The sequence below is a fragment of the Cryptomeria japonica genome, chromosome 1 (genome assembly GCF_030272615.1).
Source record: "Cryptomeria japonica chromosome 1, Sugi_1.0, whole genome shotgun sequence".
In the NCBI taxonomy this organism is placed as follows: Eukaryota; Viridiplantae; Streptophyta; class Pinopsida; order Cupressales; family Cupressaceae; genus Cryptomeria; species Cryptomeria japonica.
The window spans coordinates 305609245-305635502 of NC_081405.1; positions in this window are offsets into that span (position 1 = coordinate 305609245).

Below are 26258 nucleotides of genomic sequence, written 5' to 3' on the forward strand. Positions count from 1 at the left end.
GTGATGGCCGATAGTGTTTGTATGGATAACATGGTATGGAAATAGATGGAGGAGTCATTCTTTCACAAGAGCGCCTGTTTACTAGGTTTTCACCCTTTGTTTTTATTGTACTGTGTTTTTGCTTTTTCTGGATTTTTTTATTTTTTTGTTTTTTTTTGGCTTTTTTCGTGCACTAGGCTACTTCAAGTATAGTACCTTTTCAGATGGATGCTGTTAGTTGGTTCGTCGAGCACATCTCCTTCAGAATTTGTTAGCTGATAAGCACCTGATCCATAAACTGATATGATGACATAGGGACCCAACTAGTTAGGCTCAAATTTCCCTTTCTTTTCTCGATCTTGTTGATTTCTTGGATTTTCTTTGAGTACTAGGTCACCAACCTTGAAGTTGTGGGGAATGACCTTGTGATTGTAGCTCCTGCACATGCGTTGCTGATATGCTTTGAGATGAGTATAAGCATGTTGGCGTCTTTCATCTAATAGCTCAAGTTCTTGTAGTCGGTTGACTCAATACTCTTCATCTGGGATTAAGCCTTGTAAAGAGACTCTGAGAGATGGGATCTCTACCTCCAGGGGTAAAATAGCCTCTGATCCATAAACCAATGAGTATGGTGTTGCTCCGGTAGGTGTGCGGATGCTGGTCCTGTATGCCCAAAGTGCTGGATTGAGTTGTACATGCCAATCTTTGCCTGCATCATTCACTGTTTTCTTGAGGATTTTCAGTATTGTCTTGTTAGATGCCTCTGTTTGACCATTGCCCTGTGGGTAATATGGTGTAGAGAACCTATGTTGGATTTTGAATTTTTCACATAGTTCTTGGACATCTTGATTCTTGAAGGGTCGTCCATTATTTGTAATGATTGAACTTGGAATACCATATCTGCAGATCAGATAATTGAGGATAAAAGAGGCAATTTGTTTCCTAGTCACTGTGGTCATGGGAACTGCTTCTATTCATTTGGTAAAGTATTCTGTTGCCGTTATAATGAACTTGTGTCCATTTGAAGATGAAGGATGAATTTTGCCAATGAGATCCAATCCCCACTGACAAAAGGGCCATGATGTTGTAAATGGCTGTAGTTCTTGTGCTGGTGCATGTATCAAATTACCATGGATTTGGCATTTAGGACATTTCTTGGCAAAGTGATATGAGTCTTTTTCCATTGTAGGCCAGTAGTATCCCATCCTTAGAAGCTTTTTAGCAAGAGTACTGCCGCTTGAATGTGTGCCACAAATACCTTCATGAAGCTCGTGTAAAGCAGAATCAGAATCATTATGATCAAGACAACGAAGAAGAGTACCATCGAGACCTCGACGATACAAAGTATCAACGGTAAGGGTGTAACGGGCAGCTTGTCGGATAAAGTTATGTTTTTGGTTGCGGGATTGGTCAATGGGTAAGATATTGTGTTTGAGATAGTCATGTATGGGTCCATATAACGGAGAATCTGAACTAGTCAAGGCATAGATAACATGGGATTCAGAGTGGTCATAGGCGAGGGAGAACAGTTGCTCTACCAGGAACTCATAACGACTCTGTTGCTCTGGAATTTGTAGTAATGAAGTGATAGTAGCCATTGCATTGATTGCTTTGTTATTCAACCTTGGTATTTGCTCGAAGGTGATGTGCACAAAATACTGTTTGAAGTCATCCACCATTCGCTTGTAGGGTAAGAGCTTGTCATCCTTTGTTTGATAGTCATTGTTAATTTGATGGACGACCAGTTGCGAGTCCCCATAGACTTTTAGCTCTGTGATTTTCCATTCCACGGCCATTTTGAGGCCTATGACCAATGCCTCATATTCAATGACATTATTGGTGCATGGAAACATAAGTCTGTATGATCTTGGTATAGTGTGTCCTTCAGAAGTGATGAACAGAATACCAGCACCGAAACCATGTTGTGTATAGGATCCGTCAAAGTATAAGGTCCATTGTTTGGTAGAAAGAGTAAGAACATCTCTGTCTGGAAATTCAATCTCCATGGTGTGTTTTCCTGGTAGTGGTGCTTCGGCTAACTGATCTGCAATTGCTTGTCCTTTGATGGCTCATCTTTCTATGTATTGGATGTCAAATTCACTGAGAATCATGACCCATTTAGCTAATCGGCCTGTAAGTGCTACCTTGCTGAGTAGATATTTGAGAGGATCAATTTTTGCCACTAGCTTGATGGTGTGTGCTAGCGTATAATGTCAGAACTTCTGAGATGCGAAGACCACTGTTAGGCAAGCCTTTTCAATGAATGTATAGTTGAGTTCATATCCATTCAATATTCTACTGATGTAATATATGGCGCGTTCCTTTCCTTGTTGATCTTCTTGTGCCAATAATGCCCCCAATGATATGTCTGTGGTTGAGATATATAAAATAAGAGGCTTTTCGGCGACTGGAGGTACTAGAACTGGTGGATTCATTAGGTACTATTTGATTTGGTAAAAAGATTTTGCACACTTAGCCTCCCATTTAAATGGTACATTTTTGTGTAGTAAATGATTAAATGGTAGACTTTTGTCTGCTAACTGAGCGATGAATCACCTGATGGATTGAAGTCGTCCTTGTAGAGATTTGAGTTGACTGATATTCTTTGGTGGTGGCATGTCTATGATGGCTTGTACCTTTGCTGGATCAACTTCAATACCTTTAGCTGAGACTATGTAGCCTAATAACTTGCCTGATGTAACCCCGAAGACACACTTCTTAGGGTTAAGCCTGACTTGGAATTTCTTCAATCGATCAAAAATATTTGTTAGGATACCAAGATGTTCTGCTTTGGTGAAGGATTTAGCTAGTAAGTCATCCACATAGTCTTCCATAAATGTGTGCATCATGTCATGGAATATTGTGGTCATTGCTCTTTGATAAGTGGCCCCTACATTCTTTAAGCTGAAAGGCATAACATTCCAACAGTACGTTCCCCAAGGACAGGTGAACGCGGTTTTATCTTGGTCTTCTGGGGCTATTTTGATTTGGTTATAGCCTGAGAAACCATCCATTAGTGAGAGCATTGCATGGCCTGCTGTGAGATCTACAATGATGTCGATACTAGGCAAAGGAAAGTCATCCTTCGGACAAGCTTTGTTGACATCTCTGAAGTCAGTGCATATTCTGATACTTCCATCTGGTTTTGATACTGGAACGATGTTGGAAATCCATTCCGCATAGTCAATGGGTCGGATGAATCCGACGTCTAATAATTTCTTTAGTTCAGTTTTGACCATGAGTGCCACCTATGGATTCATCTTTCGTAGCTTTTACTTGACTGGCTTAACTCTTATAGAAATGGACAGATGATGCATGATTAAGTGTGGATCCAGTCCAGGCATATCAGCATATGACCAAGCAAAGTTGATTTGCTGTTCCTTAAAGAAGATAATGAATGCCGATCTTTCTTCCTCTGTCAGAGATTCTGCAAGGTGTATGTTTCTGGCTGCTTTTGTGGTAGCAATGTTGATTGATTGAGTGGGCTCACTCAATATGGGTGATCGTTCATGAAAGTGCTTAGGAAGAGTGTCAAGTCTCCCATCGTTAGGTGTCTGAAAAAGGTTTTCACCCTCCGATACGTCCTTTATTTTTAATTTTTTATGATCTAGAGTTGCCATTGATTGGTTTTCAGCATCAGATCCTTTATCTAGTTCATTTTTGCGACTGAGAGACTTGGCACTCCCTGGTTTGTAGATATCGTTATTTTGTTCACTGGTAGAGCCTGTTTCTGGATTTACGACACATAGGTAATGGATAATAGATTCGTCAATTGGGAAAATTGGTATATTATGGATTTCAGGTTCATCCCAGTCGATGAGGTCAGGAAAGACAAGTGGTAAGGAATCGTTAGGTGGATCAAGTTCGGCTACTGTGAGTGTTAGGACAGAGTTTTCATCATGATGGTTCTTGGTTTTAAAGAAGTTCAGGATTTTGTCGAGGTCTTCGATGGTATTATCCTCTACATATACTTGCTCATAATGATCCTGTTCGCTTTCCTCAACGTCATAGATATGTTGCGGTCCAAATTCCAGAGGTCTATCTTCTGCGTTATGTTCTTCTTGGGAGATAGATATAGAATCAGTATCACTAGAGATATCTGTAGTAGCATTGGAGCAGGTACCCCATTCATATTCATTGGAATCAGTCTCATAGGCATCATGCCAGATTCTATCTGTGCTGTAAACAGGTAGGTTGTAGGGTGAAAATAAATCTTTGATGATGGATACCATTTTGATGGTTTTTGTTGATTCTGTGTCAGATCCGTCCTCTACTTGCTGGATTTATTCATAGACTGTGTTTCCTCGGGGAGGAATAATGGTATCTGGAGATGACATGATTTGTTCTTGAGATATTGGTGTCTGAATATGAGCTACTGCTGCAGATAGGGCCTTCTTATGACTTAGAAGCTTTTCCTGATGTAACTTCTGATCTTGACGTTCCCGTGCCTTGCGGATTGATTCTGCTGATTCAAAAAGTGCTTCCTCCCAGGATTCTTCTTTGTACTATGTCTTTACTTTCCATTGAGGTTTGATAGGTAGATGTGGCGGCCGTTTCAATAGGAATGTGAGTTTAGAACCCAATCCTGCTTTGTTTCTGCTAGGTTGTGAAGGAAGATCTATAGGTTCAGTGACTCCTTCTTTGCATTTGCCAATAGGTCCTTTACCATCATATCCCATTTGTTTCATGATTAAGTAGCCTTTTCCATACAGATGTGTTGGTAGAACAATGTCCAGAGTGGCTGCTCTATGATTTTCTTCCTCATCTTTGTATAACCAGCTAAGAACATCTTTATCTTCTGATTCGTGTGCTAGAGTACCCAATTGGATGAAGGTACCATCAAATTTGGTGATGGGCCGAGTAGCCAGTTGTGTTGATGTAGTAGGCAAACCATGTGATCTAGGTGATGTTGGCAATTTGGCCAAGCATAAAGGCTCTAGAGAGTATTCTCCCATGCCTTAGTCTTTGATTTGCATTTTCTGCTTAAAGTCTCCCTATAAGGAGTTGGGCTTTGCTGTTTGCAGATCTGATGTTGAAGATTGTTGCTTTTCTCTATTATGAGGAACCAAACTGTCCTGGGCTACCCCCATTGCATTGCAATGTTGAAATAGATTGTGATCAGCAAATATGGAGATTTCTTGTCCATCATAAGGAAACTTGACACACTGGTGATATGTAGAAGGTACTGCTTGCATTTCATGTATCCAGGGTCGTCCTAACAAAATATTGTAGGTTAGATCAATATCTAAGACTTGACAAATAGTATCCTTTTGTACTGGGCCTACTTGAATAGGTAATATCACTGTGCCTTTAGAGGACCTCTCTTCATCATCATATGCTTTTATGGTAATCTTTTTGCAAGGATCAATAGATTCTTCTGAGAAGCCTAATGCACGGATAAGCTTTAAAGTACATATATTAAGGCCGACTCCTCCATCTATTAGGACTCTTTTGACTCGGTGTTTGCAAACAATGACTTCAATATGGAGAGGAGTATTATGTGGATGACTCAAGGAAGTATTATCATGCTCGGAGAAGGTGACGTTATGAGGTCCTGTCATATGGGCGACCATGGCTTGAAATTTGTCTGTATCCAGATTTTGAGGTACATTGGTTTCCAATAGTGCTTGTTGCAATATGTCTTTGTGCTTAGGTGATAGTTTCAATAATTCCAGGATAGATATCTGAGCTGGAGTCTTGCGTAGTTGGCTAACCAAGTCATATTGGATTTTTGGTGTGGTAGTTGCAGGTGCAGTATGTCCTTTCAAGACATATTTTTGAGTTTGGGTCGTTACATTGACAGATTCATGATCACGCTGATCTCGGATGGTGATGACATTTACTTGATGATCTTCAGCTGATATGTGGTTGATGGTGTTGTTGTAGATGTGATTAATACGAGCACCACATGTATCATCTGAAGTGGATGCTCCATCTTTGTTGTAAATTGGGAGAGGATTTTTAAAGGCTCCGTGATCACCATTTGTTTTGAGACCATCAACCGTTAACTCACCTCGATCAATCATGTCCTGTATTATATGTTTCAATCTCATGCATTCGTTTGTTCTATGACCCTTGTTGTGATGGAAATCACAATAGTGTGAATCATTCCACCAAGGTGGTTTGATTGGGGGTTCATAATTGTTGATTGGAGGCAAAGACAGAATCTTGTTTGCCAAAAGTTCTCTGAATGCGGATTCTAATGATTGTCCCAGTGGTGTGAAGATGCGCTTTTGGAAATTGTTGGTGTTGCGTGAATTGTTGTTAGGTCCTGGATTCATGTTTTTGCTTTGAGTATCGTTGGTGTTGTTTGTGTTGAGTTGTCCTTGATCATTGTTTGGTGCATATGTGTTAGCACTTGGGGCAGCATTTTTAAGATTTTGAGGATTTCCGGATAATGCAAGCACTGGTTGCTTAGATTTGGGATCATATGATTCATTGTTGCCTTCGTTTTTGTTTCGAGTCCAAAATCAAGATTTGTCAAGGTTGGTGTTGTTCTGATTATTGTAATTTGATGAGTTTGTTCCTTCCTTGTAGAATTTGAGTGTTCCCTTTTTGACACATGCTTCCTCTACTTGAATGCCATTTTCAATCAATTTAGCGAAAGATGGTATGCATTGAAGTTTTAATCTGTAACTCATCTCGCCATTCAAGTTATCGATAAAGATTTCCATTTTCTCCTTTTCAGGAATATCTCGAGGATATCTAGATACCATGCGTCGCCAGCATTGAAGGAACGCCATGAATGTTTCATTGTTCTTTTGTTTGGTATTGCAAACATCTAGCATGGTTATGGCATGTTGGATGTTGTAGGAATAGTGGGTTATGAATTTGTTAACCAACTCATCAAATGATCTGACAGGTGGTGAGATTTTGGATAACCATTCCATCATTTGCCCTTCCAAGATTCTGGGGAATAACCTCATCAAATAGGTGTCATCATGAGCAAATTCAAGGCTCAGTGTGCAAAATTCCCGAACATGATCCCGGGGATCACTTTTCCCATCATATTTATCATATTTGGGAACGTCCGAGTTTGGAGGAAAAGGCACCATGTTCAAGCTTCTGTCAAATGGATAAGGACAGATTTCGTTTAAAGAGTATCACACTATTGTCCCTTGTTGCATATCCTGTATTTGCCTTTGCAACATTTGCATTTGTTGAGTAAGGGCTACCAAAGGTATAGTGTCTTGTCGAGGAAAAAGTTCTTGCCTTGTATTGGTTCTCAGCTGAAAAGGTGTGGTAAATGGTATATGTTGCTCTGGTATTTCTAGCTTAGGTATACGCGTTTCTGGTATACGTTGTTCGGGAATGTTTTGTTCAAAGTTATGTTGTTCAGGTATGCAAGTTTCTTCTTCTCGGTGTTGTTCTTGATATGCATATTGTCGAGATCCGGTTTGAAAAATGTTTGGGTCGAAATCTTTAGGAAGTTTAACGCCCTTGCTTGTGAGCATCAACAGATATTTTTCTTTGTCATTTTCCATGAGTTTTTTGACAAGTTTTTGGAAGGAAGGATTTTCTTGACATTCCCGAAGAAGTGCTTCAGTAATTTTAGGTTCTTCTACTGGTGGAACTTCAAAAGGATTTGATAATCTGCGATTCATACTTGATTCTGCGTGTGCGTCGCTTTGTTTGTCTCGTTGAGAGCGAGTAACAGGCATTTTAGTAGAAACTTTCAGTGATGAAAGGGACAAAAGTCTCTTCGATGTGTTGCTCGGGTGTTGGTGGTTCTGGTTGAGATGTGTTATATGTGATGCACTCGTCGGGCAAGAATGCTGGATTGATCTTTCCGCCGCGGTTTATGGTTTGATTAAAAGCAGACTTTTGACAGTATGCTCTTGTTTTCAAAGGTTCTTTGTCAAATTCTCTAGATTTGTTTTGGATATAACGTTTGACATGATGAAGGAATACCCGATGAGATTTGAAGAGTTGAAGATTGATGTATAAAAACTTATTTCTCTTGATGAATTTGGAAAAACTAGGTTGTTGTTTCTTCAACGTGATGTTACGATAGAGGTTCTTTCTTCTCAGAATAAGGGGATTAGTCATGCATGAGTGATCAATGATTTCCTTTGATTGGTTTGGATTCAGTTGGTTCTTGTTTTGAAAAAGTTCAAATCTTACTTTATCAGAGTGAAGGTTTAGATATCCCTTTCACGATAAAGTGTGTCAAATGATATGGATAAAAGCTTCCCGATCTGGAAACTGGATTTGACGATTTGAGAATTTTAAACAAGTGTTTTGAGATAGAAATCCGTAAGATGGTAAAGGATTTTGTTGATACTGATGATGAAATCTCCGGATTATGATAGGAGAGACGTCCTCTATTGTGCGATTCGTTTAGGATTCTGACAACTTTTGTTTTGACACAAATTGAGCTTAAGAAATAGTTTAGTGGTTTGTTTGTCACTCTGGCTTGATGAAAAATGGTTTTTTGATAAAAAAGGCTTCTAAAAATATTTTTGAAATTTTCAAATTTTTCTCGGTTTTTGCTATTTGTTTTCCTGTTTTGGATCACGCGCTAAAACAGAGTCTACATGCGCTACTGAATTTACCTGATGCGCTAAAGGAATGAGCACACGCGCTAATCTGCCCCTAGACACGTGCTAAAGTTTGGATTTTGGAAAATGGCGGTCTAACAGTTTCAAAAGTTTATGCGCTATCTTGGGTTTTCGACGTGCTAACTGTTTGACCTTATGCGCTAAAATTTGGTTTCCACACGCTAAGCTGTTTCTTTCACGCGCTAAAATTCAGGCTGTTGAAAATTGTTGTTGAGTTTGTTTGGAAAAGCTACGCGCTATACTGGGCCTGTCACGCACTAAATTTTACACTCTATGCGCTAGTTCTTGGTTCCTACGCACTGAGATGTTGCTTCCACGCGCTAGACTATTGTTGGGATGCGCTAAAGGACTTTGCACTGTTTTGCCTTAGCTGAAAACGCTACTGTTTTAACTTCACGCGCTAATGTGAGGTTTGAATGCGCTAGACTACCCTGATTTTTTTCTGCTTGGGTGATTTCTTGAAGTTTTTGAATTTTGTTGAGAAATTTTCAAGTGCGATGGATGATTTTCTGAAGTAATAAATGCAAGCATGGCACAAAAAGTACAACCATTTTGCCTAATCTAATAAAAAGTGTATGTTCTGTGAGGATGTGTTCAAATCCCCAATGTTTTAATAGGTTTGGATACAAGTAATACACTTCAGAAAGACTCTTTATTCAAGGGTCATAAATAACATCATAGCCCACTAGTCTTGATACTCCGCCAGCTCAAACAACCGTGTCACCCCCTAGAGGGCGCCCGTTTTTTTGCCTTTTGCCAGAAATTAACCCAAAGTGAATTGCTTCACAGTTGAGTAAGTATCTTGGGAGATATATGGTGAGTAATCTTGGGGGCGGATTCTTCCCCACCCTTGCACTATGATGTTATAAATGTTTGGTTACTGACTCAGTTCAAAGCTTCTAATTCTATGGTTCATAATCAGGCTTCCCGTTCGGTCGTCAGTGATAAACTCCCTCAGGAGGCTTCCCAACCTTTAGAACAAAGGCTTTACGTATCTCAAGGATATTGGGGGAAGGCTAATCACTGTGCGTAACCGTTGAAAAGGACTTTCGTCACTCTCCACATTTGATTATAGTGGGTTGGAATTCTTGGTGTCAAAGTCGTTCCCCACTTAGGTCGTTCCCTTCACACCGGCCATAAATGGCTTGAAGAGTTGATTGCAACTCTTCAGGAAGGCAGGCCTGCTAAAGGATGTAAATGCTTGAAGTACTGAAAGCTGTAAGAGTGGTCTGGATTTTTGATCACCCAGTTAAGGGGAGAGCATATTCCTTCCACTTTCGAGACAAGGCAATCAAGGTTCTTTTTAACCTTTAAGACAATGATTTTCTAACTTCTATTTGGAGATGTTGCTCCAACAAGCATGATGTTCTTTTTAACCTTTAAAAGAAAAGATTTTCCGATCTATAAAAAGGAAATGGTCAACAAAGCAAAATTTCCGATTTGGAGGTCAACAAAAGAAATCATTTTTAAAATGAAATTCCTCGCTCTACCTGCAAGAAATCGTTAGAATTTTGCAAGCAAACAAAAGAGATAAAATGTCAGGTGATTTGGGGGACTTCTACAAGTCTAAAATTTCAATTCGGTTACAATAAAATTGTAATCCTCTGTCTGCGATGCGCTACAGAATGGACTATACGCGCTACAATAAAAGCTAGATGCGCTACCTTTACGTTCCTCTACGTTATATTATTGCTGGGATGCGCTACTCTGTGAATTGGAAGCGCTACTCTGTTCCTTTTCTTTCTCCCGCGCTCAGTTTTGTAGGAAAATTTGAAATATGATGCGCTAACTTTTGCATTTTACGCGCTAGATTATGGACTATAAGTGCTAAACTGGGGATCGGATGTGCTAATATGATAACGTGATGCGCTACTCTATGTTTTTGCCCGCGTCGAGACCTACAGGAAATATATCAATGGGGTTACGCGCTAAATGATGGTCTTTACGTGCTAAAGTATAGCCCTCACGTGCTAAACAGTAAGCGGGATGCGCTAGACTGTTATGTGGATGCGCTAGGGAATGTTTCCCACGCGCCGATTTCTGTTTCCCGCGGACCTGCAAAAATGGTTAATTTCAAAAACCGTTTTGTTATTTGGGGTCGGGCCCCACAGTGGGCGCCAAAAATGTATGCGGGAAAAGTGGGCTGATAAAACTTAATATGTGAAAATATGTTAGAATACTAGTCCACACACGCACACACAGGACTTCTTGGTGCAAGCTATGGAGTAATAACGTATTACTCAGCTTCCCAAGGAGGGTCCCATGGTTCTCTATCTCACAATGTCCCTCAAACCAATGTTTTGCTCTCAGATTACTGAGCAAAATGGTTCAGGGATGGCAAATGCAAGAACGCGGGATGCTTTGATATATTTTAGTATGAGATGTGTTGTAAGCTATGTATGATTCTATAAATGCAATAAACTAGCTATAAGATGACAAGATTAGTATAAATACTATCCTAGCATACTATATTTAGTCTATGATTGAACTAAATGATAAAGAAATTACTCTAAACATGCATATTTAGTCTAATTCCTGATCTAAAAGAGGCTAAATGATGAGCATATATGAAATGAGAAAGCTTGAAAGAATTTGAGCATAAGTGTAATGCTTCAAATTTGAAAGATGATTGTTCTGAATGGAGGAATGAGAGCTCTATTTATAGCACAAACAAGGAAATGGATGGTCAAGATTGAAAGGTTTAATCAAGGGCCAAGTTTGAAAGTTAGGGATCCATGTGCACAATTGACACCAATGAAATGGTGACAAGTGTCAACATAGGGTTGGGTTGAGAGAAGGGGTTGGAGGCATTAAAGGCCTGAGAAGACCTCATGGTTATCTAAAGGCTAAGGGTCAAGTCTAAATTAAGATTACCCACTGGATTAAGAGTTAATCCAAGGATAAACCTTTGTGCAAATGATTAAGAGATAATCATGGTCAAAGCATTAAAGGCCTGATGAGACCCTTGGGTTGGATAGAGATTGAATCAAAACAAATGTTTTAACCATGTGGGAGGGTTTGAATTAACCATTAATGGTTATTGGAGACTTTGGGGATTAAGTGGTTGAAGGTTGGAAGCTTTCAATGGTTTTCAAAGACTTTGAGGATTTTGGTGGTTGAAGGTTGAAAACCTTTAATGGTTATCAAAGACTTTAAGGTTTTTGAGAAGTGACTTCCCTTTGCTTAGGGATGTGACAAAGTTTAGAGGAGGGTTAGGTTAATTAGAAGTGATTAGAAGATTCTAGAAGGGATTAGAAAGGGGTTTGGGATTTTGCAAGTGGATGGAGAGATAATAGGATTTAATTGAATTAAATGATTTAATTCAATTTGGTTGCAATTTGGAGAAATTAAATAAATTAGATTTATTTAATTTTGGGATAACTATTTAATTAAATTTGAATTTAATTAAAAGTGGATAGGGGGGATTTAATTGAATAAAATGATTTATTCATTAAATGGGTATAGTGAATTTAATTTAAATAAATTGAGTAATTTATTTAATTAAATAGAGGAATGTGGATAATTTAATTAAATTGGATTTAATCAAATAGAGAAATGAACATAAAATATTCATTTAGGAATATGGTCATTTTTATACGTCTACACTAACATATGTTAACAAATAAATACAATCTTTAAAAGTAATCAAACCTCTAATATCCTATACAATGTTACAAATGTTACCAATTACAGTTTGGTCTTAGTCAAATGACTTGAGATCTCACTTAACTAGTCAGTGTCCAAAAGTTAAGAGTTTGCAAAGTTTTGACTAGTAGAACACAAATACAAGATGTCACAATCAAGGCAGTAGAGATAGATTTGGGCTATGAAAGGAAGGAGTCAAAAAAAGAAGTCAACAAGATCAAAGATCATTTAAAGAGAAAGTCAAAATAATCTTTTGCACTCATAAGCTTTTGACAATGACAACCCAATTAACAAAGATAGTAAGGCATGATAACAAGGGAATGCATTGTAAAAGGTATGGAACAACCAGATGAGAAAACTAAGAGCTTTTCAAAGTAGCGACCCTGAGATTAAGAACATGATAGCTTAATCAAAGATAGTATAAATGGTTATATGTCAATCATAAAATAATGATAGAAGAGCCACATAAAGTATAGATGAACCATTTGCAATCAAACAACCCAAGACAAATATTCAAAAGACAATCAAACCTATGAAATGTAGTCACAAGTCAAAATGGTAGTTTTTTCATCATAGATCAATAATATTTCATTTTCTTAGGAAAATGAGTGAGAAAGAGTGAAAATGATAGTGTTTAAATGCAATATTGAAGAAAACATAAAGAGTAGAAACCCTTGTACAAGATAAAAAATAAGAAGTGATCCATATTCTTAAAAAGTTCACAATCACAAGTGAACAAAGAAGATTGTATTTATATTTTGACCATTATCAAATTCTAGAGAGGCTCCTTAATTATTTTAAACATTGACATTGACATTACTCTTAAAGTGTAGAGGCAATAATGACAATACCTTTGAGTTGTCAAAGTTCCAAGAAAAAGTGGAAAAGATAAAGAGCTCAAATGGATAATTACATGACAAAGTTGCGAGAAAACATGTAGATGATAGACTATCCTTGAAGACCTAGGATTTTAGACTCATCTAAATCAGAGCAATGCCATGGAACCCATACAACTTAAAGACATGAAAAGGTTTGAAGATTGTCATAGCCATAAGAGTTCAAAGCAACCACCTCCCAAGGGGAATATAATAAGAAATAATATTGTCATAGTTAGAGGATCATTTCCAGAGTGGCAATGGCATGACTATGATAAAATACATGAATATACAATCAAGAGATCAAATGTAGTCAAAAGAGCATAGGAAACCATATTAGTTTGGGCCATGAAAAATCTATAAACCAAAGACACTAACAACCTTATGATCTAGAAAATTTAACATTCCATCATATTACCATCAAAAGAAGACATTTCCATCATAGTAGTGATATATGTAAATCAATCAAGGATAGTACAAGTAGGGTTTATTCGACAATCATTCTAAGCTAAGAAAATCATAACGGTGAACAAGATATTCACAAAACATGACAATCATAGGTAATATTGGTAGTAGTATTCACATGAATAAGTTTAGTAGTGATAGATGTAAATTAATCAAGGATAGTATGAGCAAGGTTTATTCAACAATCATTCTAAGCTAAGAAAAACATAATGGTGAACAAGATCTTCACAAAACATGACAATCATAACTAATATTGGTAGTAGTATTCACGTGAATAAGTGTATTCTTGTATGAAAATGAGACAACCTTCATGATAATAGTCAAGAATACGATTCAATGATTTAAGGCCTTTTTCCTTTTCACAAATGGAGTAAAAAAGATAGAGAACATTAATTGACACAATGAAAAGAAGAGTTGTATTAGTCATTGCAAAGGAACAATTGACAAAAGGTCATAATGCAGTCAATAAAAGGTGATAGATACAAGACGGTGATAGTTTCACTATAAAAATTGAGAGAGTATTGAATGCTTTAGATGCATGTAGTCATAGGAGCCTTAAACACGTATAGAGGCTAGATGAGTGTTGCGCTAAAGGGGGTTTAAAGATGTCATAGAACAACGATAGAAAGGAAAAGCCACCATAATAGTAAAAGTCTTTGTATTACATAGGTCTTATATCTACAATGTAAGGTAGTGGAGGCATACATGCAAAGGATAATAAATAAAGAGGTTAGAGGCCTCCTTGTATGTATGATGGCTCCATGATGAAAACCCATGACAAAGAACTTCCCTGAATAGTAGAAGCAAATAAAATTATAGCTAAAGGTATCATCACTATCATAAGAGAATATATAGTAATAGGGGATAACAAGCTCATAGAAACAATTGATTATAGACCTTACTGATAGGCATAGAAAAGATAGGAATATCTCCTTAAGTAAGAGAACAAAGAACTAGGCCCTTTCAAAGACAAATTTTCAGCATTTAAGCAAAGGGCATAAGTGCTAAGAAGATATAACTATGAGTTATCTAAATAAGTATACTGTTAAGGAAAAACAACCATACAAAGATCACTATCTATAAGACAATACCTTATTCATGAAGTAGAAAGCTTCTTTTGTATTCAAAAGATAGTTCATGGAAGTTGCATAACATACAATGAAAACTTATATACAAGGAATGTAGTCAAGGTAAATGGTATATACAAAACAAGGAGAAAGGTCTTCATGAAGTTGTTGCAGCTATAGACACAATGATATAGTGTATGCATGAAGACAATGACATATATGGTAGTACACTTGCATTCCTACAAAGGGTGCTATCAAATAGAGTATAATGTCACACAAATGAAAATAGAATGATAGAACCAAATATGGACTGTCATGATATATGTAAGGAGTAGCTGGATAGTACCCTATACCCTATACTTTTCATTATTAAGAAAAATGTTTAAATATTATTAAATAAGTCTCATGTCTAGAGGAGGCTAAGTGAAATTCAGGTTCAAACACAAGCCCTTATATCATGCATCACCTAGGATATTAAGCAATCAATTCAAATCATCACAAAAAATGAGTTTAGGCTTGAAAGGATGAGTTTTGTGAATCCTTTCATTTCAATAAAAGAACCGGTAGATTCCTTCTCAATTGTTCTTGTTTTGTGTTGTCAATGAATGATCTAAAACCATTATTGTGGTTTGGTTAAGAATCTTTTAATTTTGTCTCACTCTTAAAATTTTAAAGCAATATCATTCATATAAACGAGTGCAGTTTATGGATTTGATTGTGTGGAAGATTTTTGATACAAAAATCTTGCACACAATCAAATCCATAAACCGCACTCTTGTTTATATGATGAATTGTGGAAATCTTTTAGAATTTAATATCATTCATGTTAGATGTAGGTCATAAGATGTGTTGTTATGATTTTAGTGAGTTGAAGTTGTGAAAATATTGTTTTCATTTCGTTTAGGCAAACATTGAATCTAAACCTTATTATGACACACTTATGTATTTCATGATCTATTTTGAGTTTTGAACAAATAAATATTCTTTGATTGAAGCTAATTGTGAATTAGGACAACAAGTATAATCTCATAGTTTTCGGTGCATCACCTCCTAGAGAAATATCATTACCATGTTTTCCTTCTATCCCTTTTGCCATCAAGCACTGTAGTTTCTAAGCTCGGTCATACCATGTTTCCATAAAATAAGCATCAAATATCCTTAACAAAATAAGATGATCTAAGTATTTATGGAGCAAAAAGATGGTATGTTCATTATCTCCAATAATATTAGTCTTCATCATCAAAATTAGAGCTTCGGAAGCCAACAAAGTAGGATAGTCCTAGTTCTTATCAAAGGTAGCACATTAAAGAATTATTAAAATCACTATCTAAATCATGATAGTCATAGAAACATTCTATTAAATTTTTGAAGATGGTGTAGATGAAGGATTGCAAATCAAACAAGTAAATAAGGCTTCACAAATTTCACATCAACCTACCCAATGTTCTACTTAGACTCTCAACCCTAGGCCATTGCTACTAGGTCCATTTGATGCATTTATTTATATTCTTATGCAAGGAATCACCATCTTTGTTGCACCAATTGGTACCGAGATTTTGAGACGCTAATTAGGGTTCTTTCCCCCTCCAAGCAGTACAAAACAATGCTATTTTAATGTAGAAGACTGTCCTCTAGGTCTAACAAGAACACTCACCCGTATTTTGATCCAATCCACTCAAGAGAAAATTTTTCAACTTCTCACAACACATTTTGGCATCCTTTACTATCATACTACTTCTTTTCAAAACAAAACAAGGCTCTATTTGACAAAACCCTTCCTTTTCCCTAGTTCTTTGACTGTTTTACAGTGTCTTGAAATAGACTGGTGAAGATATCTTCTACAAAATAATGAGGTAAGCCCTATCCTTTGGAGTAATTGTAGGATATATTAGTACAAACCTTCCCACCAATTTTCATTGTTTTCCAATGGCAAGAATATGAGTTATGGATTAAACACGTCCACTACAAATCCTAGGCAGAGTTTTGGACTATATTGACCAAAAATGCAATAACTTCTTCAATTCTTAATAAAAATTCATCAAACCACCTGCAAATGAAAGGTAATTCAATGTAGTTTCTTTTTCCCATGTTTTCAACTCAAGGTATAACCCATGCTAAGAAATTTTAATAGATTATGATTTTATTAACTATTCCCATACCATAAGACAACAAAACTTTATAATATAACTTTTTTGGAGCGTTTGAAGCACCTAAATTTATTCTTTTTGATGTAATGGAAGAGGTGTTTTCATTGAATTCATTATGTTGATTGTTTTCTAGTAATCTATAGCATATTTACATAGATAAAAATAGAATCACTATTGTATTAAAAAATATAAAAAATAGAAACACGCAACAATTAGTCAAAATGAATAGCAATCATCAAGCCATAGAGTAGCTAGAAAACATAAATAAGAAGGGAAATTATTGCTACATGATGTTACTGTCAATCTCAAATATTATTGCTTGGATCTGAAAAAATCATGCTCTCAAGGTTCTATATAAATCTAATGAACAAATAACTGGACAAGTTTCATCTAGAATGAATGGATATGCATATTTTTTTCATAAAAAGAAAAAATTACCTTAGATTCAACAAACATATACATGATCAAAGAAAACAAATTGCTTGCAAATGAGTTCCAATTGACATTCTTCCCAAGCTAGACACAAGCTGACTTTATTTCTTCTATAGTTACCCCAAATAAAGTATAGTAATCCTTGTAATGCAATAAGTTAAACGTCGACTAAAACTGCATGTTCATCCATCATAATGCGAATAAGAAACTCTATATAGAAGCAATAAACAACCTCAACATAGACTTGTCATGTTCAACAGGCTTGATATCTGATACCATAAAATTGAAAATAAGAAATCCCCATGAAAAGAATTTTAGTAAACATCAATGCTGAAAAACAAATTACTGTAAGAAACAACACTTCTAATTTTTTTACAAAAGATGAATCAAGCACCCTTCAAGTACTAATGACTTATACACAGACTTGGAGAAATCAGTTGGACATTTCATCTTTAGAATCTATTACAACCAAGATTCCTCAACATACAACCCATATCCTGTAAGAAACCATATCTTTAGGACAAAACTACAAACATGCTAGCATAAAACAAAAGGACATAAGTACGAAAAATATTAATTATAATACAAAGTGTACGTTCAAAGACAATCACTATAAGAAAAAATTAAAAATAATCATCACTTTATTTAACATACTAAAGTGGTACAAGAAAAATTCAAAATAATTGAATCCCAATTGAGAGGTGACATTTCAACCTCTAAAAATAATTTTATTGAAGAAAATACAACACTTTCATGGTCACGTTGTTTTTCTTAATATGAATAGTCTACATCATAACATTTCCACTTGTATACAAGGTAGAACTTTCAAATGGTTATATGATGGTAGTAGTGATGGAGACAGGTGGCGGCGATGGTGGTGTGTTGTAGAAGGATGGAGAAGCAGATGGTGATGGAGATGGCAGAAATGACTCAGGGCAGACTGTTGGCTCACTTCCCCTTGCTAGCTCTGTCATGGGTACTAGAAAGGAGAGCCCTGCGAAGGTGACCTGTGACTCTCCTTTGTAGGTGGACCCCAAAAAAGAGTCTAACTCTAAACAATGGTAGCCTGACTTTTCAGAATATTTTGGTTGTTGCTTGGGATACTGGTAATAATGGTCAAAAGAGTCCGGTTTTGGGGCCCAATGATGTTGTGTCAGGCGAAGGAGGGAAGGGCCTGAATTCAAATTTAAATTTGGTTGGGAAAAATGGGGGAGGCAAATCTCCTTGGGTTTCACTCTTTGGAGTCAAACCCAATGGCAAATCTTCTTTCTCTCCCGTTGTTGTGATATCTGATCCCAAAGCTAGTGGAGTTTTTATCTCTATCCCAGATCAGATTGTTGATCATGATATTTCCTTGATGGCCTTATCTCTGGTGGGAAAGTTTATGGGTCCAAGACCTAATATTGAGACAATGTGAGAGTTTGTAAAGAAAAAGTGGTGATTGAAGGGTCAAGTGGAGATTGCAGCAATGCCTAAGGGTTTGTTTTCCTTTAACTTCTCTTGTGAAGAGGACATTGTTGCAGTTAGGTGTGGTGGGCCTTGGATCATCGGTAAGTCATATTTGGCTCTCAAGAAATGGACCCCAAATGGGGTTGAATCATAAAGTTTTTTTGAAGCAGCCCCAGTTTAGGTCAGGCTCCTTGGACTTCCTCTGGAATACTAGAATGAAGATGTCTTTAGAGGAATTGCAAGTTCATTTGGGGAGTTATTATCCATTGACCAGATGATGGCAGTAAGAAAAAGGTTGGCCTTCGCTTGGATCTATGTTAGTATTGTACAAACTTTCAACCTTCCTTCATCTATTGAGATAATATAAAAATTGGGAAAGTAGGTTCAAAAGATTGAGTTTGAAACTCTCCCTTTTGGTTGTTTTAATTGTAAAAAATTAGGACACTGGGCTAAAAATTGTCCCAATATGGTTAAGAAGCCAAAAAATAATACAGAGAAAGTTTGGAAGGAGAAAAAATATTCTACTGGAGAGATTAATCTGAAGGAGAATCAGCCTAGAGAAAGAAAGGAGGAATTTTTATCTTCTGGTCAAGAGGGAGGTGCTCCTTGTAAGGAATCTATTTGTAAAACTCAACAGGGAGTTGCAGAACTAATAAAAAGTCAGGAAGCAAGAAAAAGTGATGATTCTAGAGTGGTTGTGCAATCTGAAGATGTTAGACCATGCTCTGTTGGAAAGAGTGCTAATACTATGAGGGATATTCCAAAGGGAATCTATGAATCTCCCTTTCCTTCCTCAAAGGAAGCTATTAATAGTCAAATGGAGAAACCAAATGACTGTGGGTTGTGTGAAGATTACTGGTCCTGATGATGGAGTTAAATTATAGGATATGCCTTCTCAACCCATCCAAGAGAATAATAATCAAAGACAAGCGACTGAGAAGGGTACATATAGTCACTTATTAATTTTTTTTTATGATTCTAGTAAAGATTATATGAGTGTAGAAGAAACAAAATTTGAAGAGGATAGTGGTTATACCTTTGTCACAAAGAAGAAGAAGGGAAAAAGTAAAATGGCATTGGGGATTACGACTAGAAATAGAACTAGAGCGGATGTGGGGCCAAGATGTAGTGTAGGAAGAAAGTCCTCAAGATAGTATAGAGAGCAGGAGGGTAAGTGCACAAAGATGGTGGTCAAAAAGGGGGGTATAAGTGGACACTTTTTTTTTCTGAAATCAGGTGAACCTGAACTTGGAGGAAAATTTGAAAGCCATCCACTCAAGATATGAAGATAATCAAAGAACAAATATTGTATTACTTTGAATCTTGTTTCCAAAATACTAAACTTTTTCAAAATGGGATAAGATTAAGGGGGTGAAATCCTTCGCACACGAAAAACTGACCTTGATTTTCTCTGAAAAACATAACATAGTGTCTGACGTGCGCATCAAAAAAGTCATAGTTAGATTTAGTATTTTGACAAATCCTTTGGCAAAAAGATAGTTAAGAGTGAGCACTAGAAGATGTGTATTTTTTTGTTATTTTTTGTTGAGTATTTTTCATTTTATGATTTTTCCAATCGAGCACATCCTGAAAATTAGGTACCTGTTCGTGCGCGAAGCATAAGTTGCACTAAACAAATAACAAATACATTTTTTTTAAATTGTAAAGAATCAAGTGCACTATAATAATATATAAAGTTTTTAAAATTTGGATAGGTATATCAAAAGTTATTCAAAAAATGGTGCACCTATGTCTGTGAGAACTATGGAGACACTGGTAAAAGAAATTCAATAATAATATGTTATTGTTGTTCAAATTGAAAAAAAATTATATGGTTAGAAAGCTCAGAAGATGGGTGAAAATATGGTGGCAATTTTAGAAATACCCACTTTATGAAGTGTAAACCTGATGATGACAAAGTCGATAAACCAAGTTGATAAAATAAAACACGTCAAAAATGAGAGAAATGGAGGGAAATCAAACTTCAAAACCATAGCTTTGTCATCCAGGCCTATTTCCAAGCCCAAACAATCAAAAGCGCATACGGGGTACTTATAGTGTAAGCAGCGCGTACGCGCTTGTTTCCCTATAAACAACGCGTACACGCTATTGTATAATATGATATTCTATATATAATATGTGTATATACATATAATATATGTAATATATAATATGTGTATAATATGATATTGTATATATAATATGTTTATATACATATAATAGATGTATATATATAATATATTAAACATATATATACACATGTAAGTGTATTGTCTCCCCCTCTCAAATGCATACAAGGTCTCTCTCTCTCTCTCTCTCACTCTCTCTCTCTCTCTCTCTCTCTCTTCCCCCTTCTCCCTTCCTCCATACCCCATCCTTCTTTCTCTTCTTCTCTCCCTCCCTCCCTCCATACCCCACTGCATCTGTGTCTGCACTTCTATAGAAGTAAGTGAATTTATTTCTTGTCTGCAACTTCCTCTTTGATTTTTATCATGTATCCTCTCCTAAAAAAATGATTGATGGATTTGTGTGTGTATATTGAATAGGAAGAATAGGGTTTGAAATTGAACCACAGATGTATTACCGTGACAAACAAGGAAACCTGTAGCAATATTATTCTCAAACATGTTTTTAATGAGTAGAGCAAATGTGGAAAATAGTGTCAACAAAGCAACATGATGAGTCAAAGTTCCTGCAATATGTTTTTCAGAAGGAAACAATGGGTAGGAAGAGAAAGAGGGAAAGTAACACAGATGATGTCATGTAGAATGATAGTGGTGGGTATGCGAGAGTTCCCATGTTGTTACACAATGCCTATCACCTAAAGAAATTAAAGTTTGTTGTATGCATGGCAGTGGTAGTATATGATGATCATCACTTGTCAAACGGCTTGGAACGATACATACCCATGAAAGAAATCAAGTGTGTAATTCCTATAGTCATAATCGAGACCAGTCTTATAACCTTGCAAATTTAATAGCATCATATGTTTTAGAACTTAGGCAATACTCTTAAGGTTAGGTAAAGCTCTTACACTTGCTTTTTAGCGAAGCCTCGTTGTTTGTTAGCTTGGAGTCTCGATGACTGATGGATTTATGTGTGTATATTGAATAGGAGGAATAGGGTTTGAAATTGAACCATGAGTGTATTACCGTGACAAACAAGGAAACCTGTAGCAATATTCTTCTTGAATGTGTTTTTAATGAGCAGAGCAGATGTGGAAAATAGTGTCAACAAAGCAACATGATGAGTCAGAGTACCTGCAATATGTTTTTTTTCAGAAGGAAACAACAGGTAGGAAGAGAAAGAGGGAGAGTAAGACAGATGATGTCCTGTAGAATGATAGTGGTGGGTATGCAAGAGTTCCCATGTTGTTACACAATGCCTGTCACCTAAAGAAATTAAAGATTTTTGTATACATGGCAATGGTAGTATATGATGATAATCACTTGTCAAACAACTTGGAACGGTACATACCCATGAAAGAAATCAAGTGTGTAATTCCTATAGTCACAATCGAGATCATTCTTATAACCTTGCAAATTTAATAGCATCATATGTTTTAGAACTTAGGCGTACTCTTAGGGTTAGGTCAAGCTCTTACACTTGATTTTTAGTGAAGCCTCATTGTTTGTTCGCTTGGAGTCTCATTGTATGATGTTCTATTCATAACTTTAAATTTAATATATCATTTTATTAGCCCACCATATGACCCCTTAGGTGTCATTAGAGGTCGTATTGTTTCCTAAGAGGTCATATGGTATCCTGTGACCCCTTAAGACCCCTCCTCTTTCCCTCCCCCCTAATCTCCCTCCTCTCCCTTTCTCTCTCTATCTCTCTCTACCTTCCCTCCTCTCTCTCTGTCTCTCTCTATCTCTCTCTGTCTCTTTGTCTCTCTCTTTCTCTCCTTCCCTCTCTCCCTCTCCCTCCCTCTCCCTCCTTCCCCTTCCCCCTCTCCCTCTCCCTTCTTCTCTCCCACCCCCTCTTCTCTCTCTCTCTCCCTCCCTCTACCTCTCTCCCTCCCTCTACCATCCCGCCCCCTCTTCTCTCACTCTCTCCCTCCCTCTACCTCTCCCTTCCCCCCTCTTCTCTCCCTCTCTCTCACTCTCCCCTCTCCTCTCCCTCCCCACTCTCTCTCTCTCTCCCTCTCCTCTCTCCTCTTCCTCCCTCCCCCCTACTCTCCCTCTCCCTTCCTCCATACCCCTTCTTCTCTCCCACCCCCTCTCTCTCTCTCTCTACCTTCCCTCCCCCCTCTTCTCTCCCTCTCCTCTCTCCTCTCCCTCCCTCCCCCTACTCTCCCTCTCCCTTCCTCCATACCCCTTCTTCTCTCCCACCCCCCCTCTCTCTCTCTCTCTCTCTCTCTACCTTCCCTCCCCCCTCTTCTCTCCCTCTCCTCTCTCCTCTCCCTCCCTCCCCCCTACTCTCCCTCTCCCTTCCTCCATACCCCTTATTCTCTCCCACCCCCCCTCTCTCTCTCTCTCCACCTTCCCTCCCCCCTCTTCTCTCCCTCTCTCCCTCCCTCTACCTCTCTCCCTCTACCTCTCTCTCTCTCTACCTCTCTCCCTCTCTCTATCTTCCCTCCCCCCTCTCTCTCTCTCTCCCTCTCTCTCTCCCTCTCCCTTCCTCCATACCCCTTCTTCTCTCCCACACCCCATCTTCTCTCCCTCTCTCCCTCCCTCTACCTCTCTCCCTCTCTCCCTCCCTCTACCTATCTCCCTCGCTCATCTTCCCTCCCCCCACCTCTCTCTCTCTCCCTCTCCCTCCTTCCCTCTCTCTCTCCCTCTCCCTCTCCCCTCTTCCTTCCTCCATTACCCCTTCTTCTCTCCCATCGTCCCCCCTCCTCTCTCCCTTCCCCCTACTCTCTCCCTCTCTCTCTCTCTCTCTCTCTCTCTCTCCCTTTTCATTCATATCTTTTCTATTACCAATAGCGTGTATGGGGTACTGAAACTATTAGTTCACTACCCTATCATAAATTTTTTAAGGCAAAGGAGCGTGTATGTGGTACTTATTACTCATAAGCACGTACGGGGTACTATTCCCATTATTCATTACCCTGCGATAATAGTTTTTAGGCTTAGTAGTGCGTACGCGCTACTTATCAGTCCAGAATGGGAAAAAAGAATACCGCTAGGCTTTTCAACATTTTATGGTCTAATAGCGCGTACACGGTTTATAGACATAGTTTTAGTTGCCCAAGAGCCTCAACAACCTCAAAAGAAGTTTTTGAGGTCGTTGAAGGCCCCACTAGAACTGTGTCTGCACTTCTATCACTATTGTATACATAAAAGTAAGTGAATTTTTTGTTTTTGCATGATTTAAAATGATTGAATTGTTGTTTTTATTAGTTTTTTGTTTTTGCATGGTTTCAAATGATTAAATTGTGATTGTTTAATAGTTTGATTCCAAAAAATAGTGATAAGATGCATATTTATGGTTATTTGTTTATTTATGAACTTTTCTTTACATATATATGTAATATGATTCTATTTAGGTCAACCGATATCAACCATGGGAAAGAACAAGTGAGGAATGATGGAACAATGAGAGGCTCGAAAGGAAAGACAAAGGTAGCGTATGAAGAAATTGTGTCATCATAAACATCTCAATTTGATTTACCAAACAAATATAATGCACCTAATGCAATTGAAGAAGAAACATTTGATAATTTACCATTTGAACCTAATGCAATTGAAGAAGAATCATTTGATAATTTACCGTTTGAACCTAATGCAATTGAAGAAGATACCACATTGAATAATCAATTAAATGATGAACATATTACACCTTCTCTACTTGATGAATTGAATGTACATAATGCACTGATGTTAACACCTCCTAGAATCATTCGTAGGAAACCAAAGTATCTAATTGACATTGATGAGAATATATTGAAGTCAATGCCCAATAAAATGAATGAACGAACTTGTAGGAGAATGGTTAAAAGAACATGGCAAAACTATTTTAAAAACTTAAATCAAACCGCAAGATGTCAATTAATTGTTCAAATGATTAAATAATTGAATTTTAGAGAGACAATGAAAATTCTAGGCCTAAGATCATCTACAAGTAACAATGAAAGAACTATTGTCAGAAATCTATCTGATGCATATCAATCTACTGGTTCAAAATCACGTAGTAAAGATTCTAATGCTACTTGACGTGTCATTACATCAACCATATTGAGCAAGAAAATAAAAAAAGATCATTTGATAAGCAAAACAAGTAAGTCATTAAACGTTAGTAGAACAACATTAAGTAAAGCATTAAAGAGGTGGGAACAAATAGAGGAACCTAACAATAATTCTCTTTGGGCATTCTCATGTAGACTACCACACAAAGACAAGGTTATTGACGATGCACTAAAAACATTAATTAAATTTTTTTGGCATGACAATACAAGAGTATCGCCCAACCAAAGAGATGTTGTTAGAAGGTGAATTGGGTCTAAAAATCGTGAGCCACATGCCAAACACTATTTGGATATGACTCAAACTAAATTTTATGAAAGATTCCTTCAAAAGTTTCCTCAAATAAGAATTTTTCAAATATTTTTTGAAATGGCAAAACATTTTTATATTAAGATTAATCATGTACACACCACGTGTTGTTGTAGGATTCATATTGAATTTTCCATGCATTATGATATTTTTTGTCATATTTGTTCTACTTTGCACACTAACGATGTTTTGCAGGAATGTAATATACAAGCACCTCCTAAGTTGGTAAGAGAATTTATTTCAAGTGTGCTATGTAATAGACATGATGGTTGCATTTATTATAAGATGCCTTGTTTGGAAGGTTCTTGTGCTATATGTGGTGGTTTGCAATGTTTACCAAGATGTGTACATTTGGAGAGCACACATGAAATTGGTACGAAACTAGTTTCTTTCAGAAAATACAAGACAATCACATATGGAGTTAAAGATGGAAAATATTTGAAGAGATGCGAGCTAGTGAAAAATGATATATGTGTAGCTCAATTTATGAAAATGTTTCAAGAGAAACTAGTTTATGAGTACATAATGCATACACATAGAGCTCGATGGTTAGATGAGCAATTCAAGTTATGTAAGGACACATTTCCTCTTGGCACCATTGTCTCTATCATTGGTTTCACTGAAAATTATACACTACAACCTCAAAATGAAGTGCAATCCATGTATTATCACTCTACACAAGTTTCTATTTTTGTACACATAGCATTCATGCATGCTGATGATAGCACAAAGGAGGATAGAAAGGTTGTAAGAGAGTATCACTTCTACATAAGTGATGATCATACTCATTCATCGGAGTTTGTACAAGGATGCTTTAAAGTTTTCTATGATATTTTAAGGGAAAGGAACATATGATGCAACCGACACTTAATATGGTCAGATAATTGCATAGTACAATTCAAGAATGCAAGAATGTTTTATTAGTTGACAAGGATGCATGTGACAAGCGGTGTGCAACATTTTTGGAATTTCACTGAGGTTGGACATGGTAAGGGAGAGCACGATGGTGAAGGAGCATGTGTGAAAAGAGCCCTAGCTAGGGAAGAATTGAAGTACGAAGGTGGTGCTGAGTTGGTAGATGCAGAAACAATTGTGCGATGGTGTAAGTCTACGATGGGTCCAGGTAATCCAGGTACGTCAT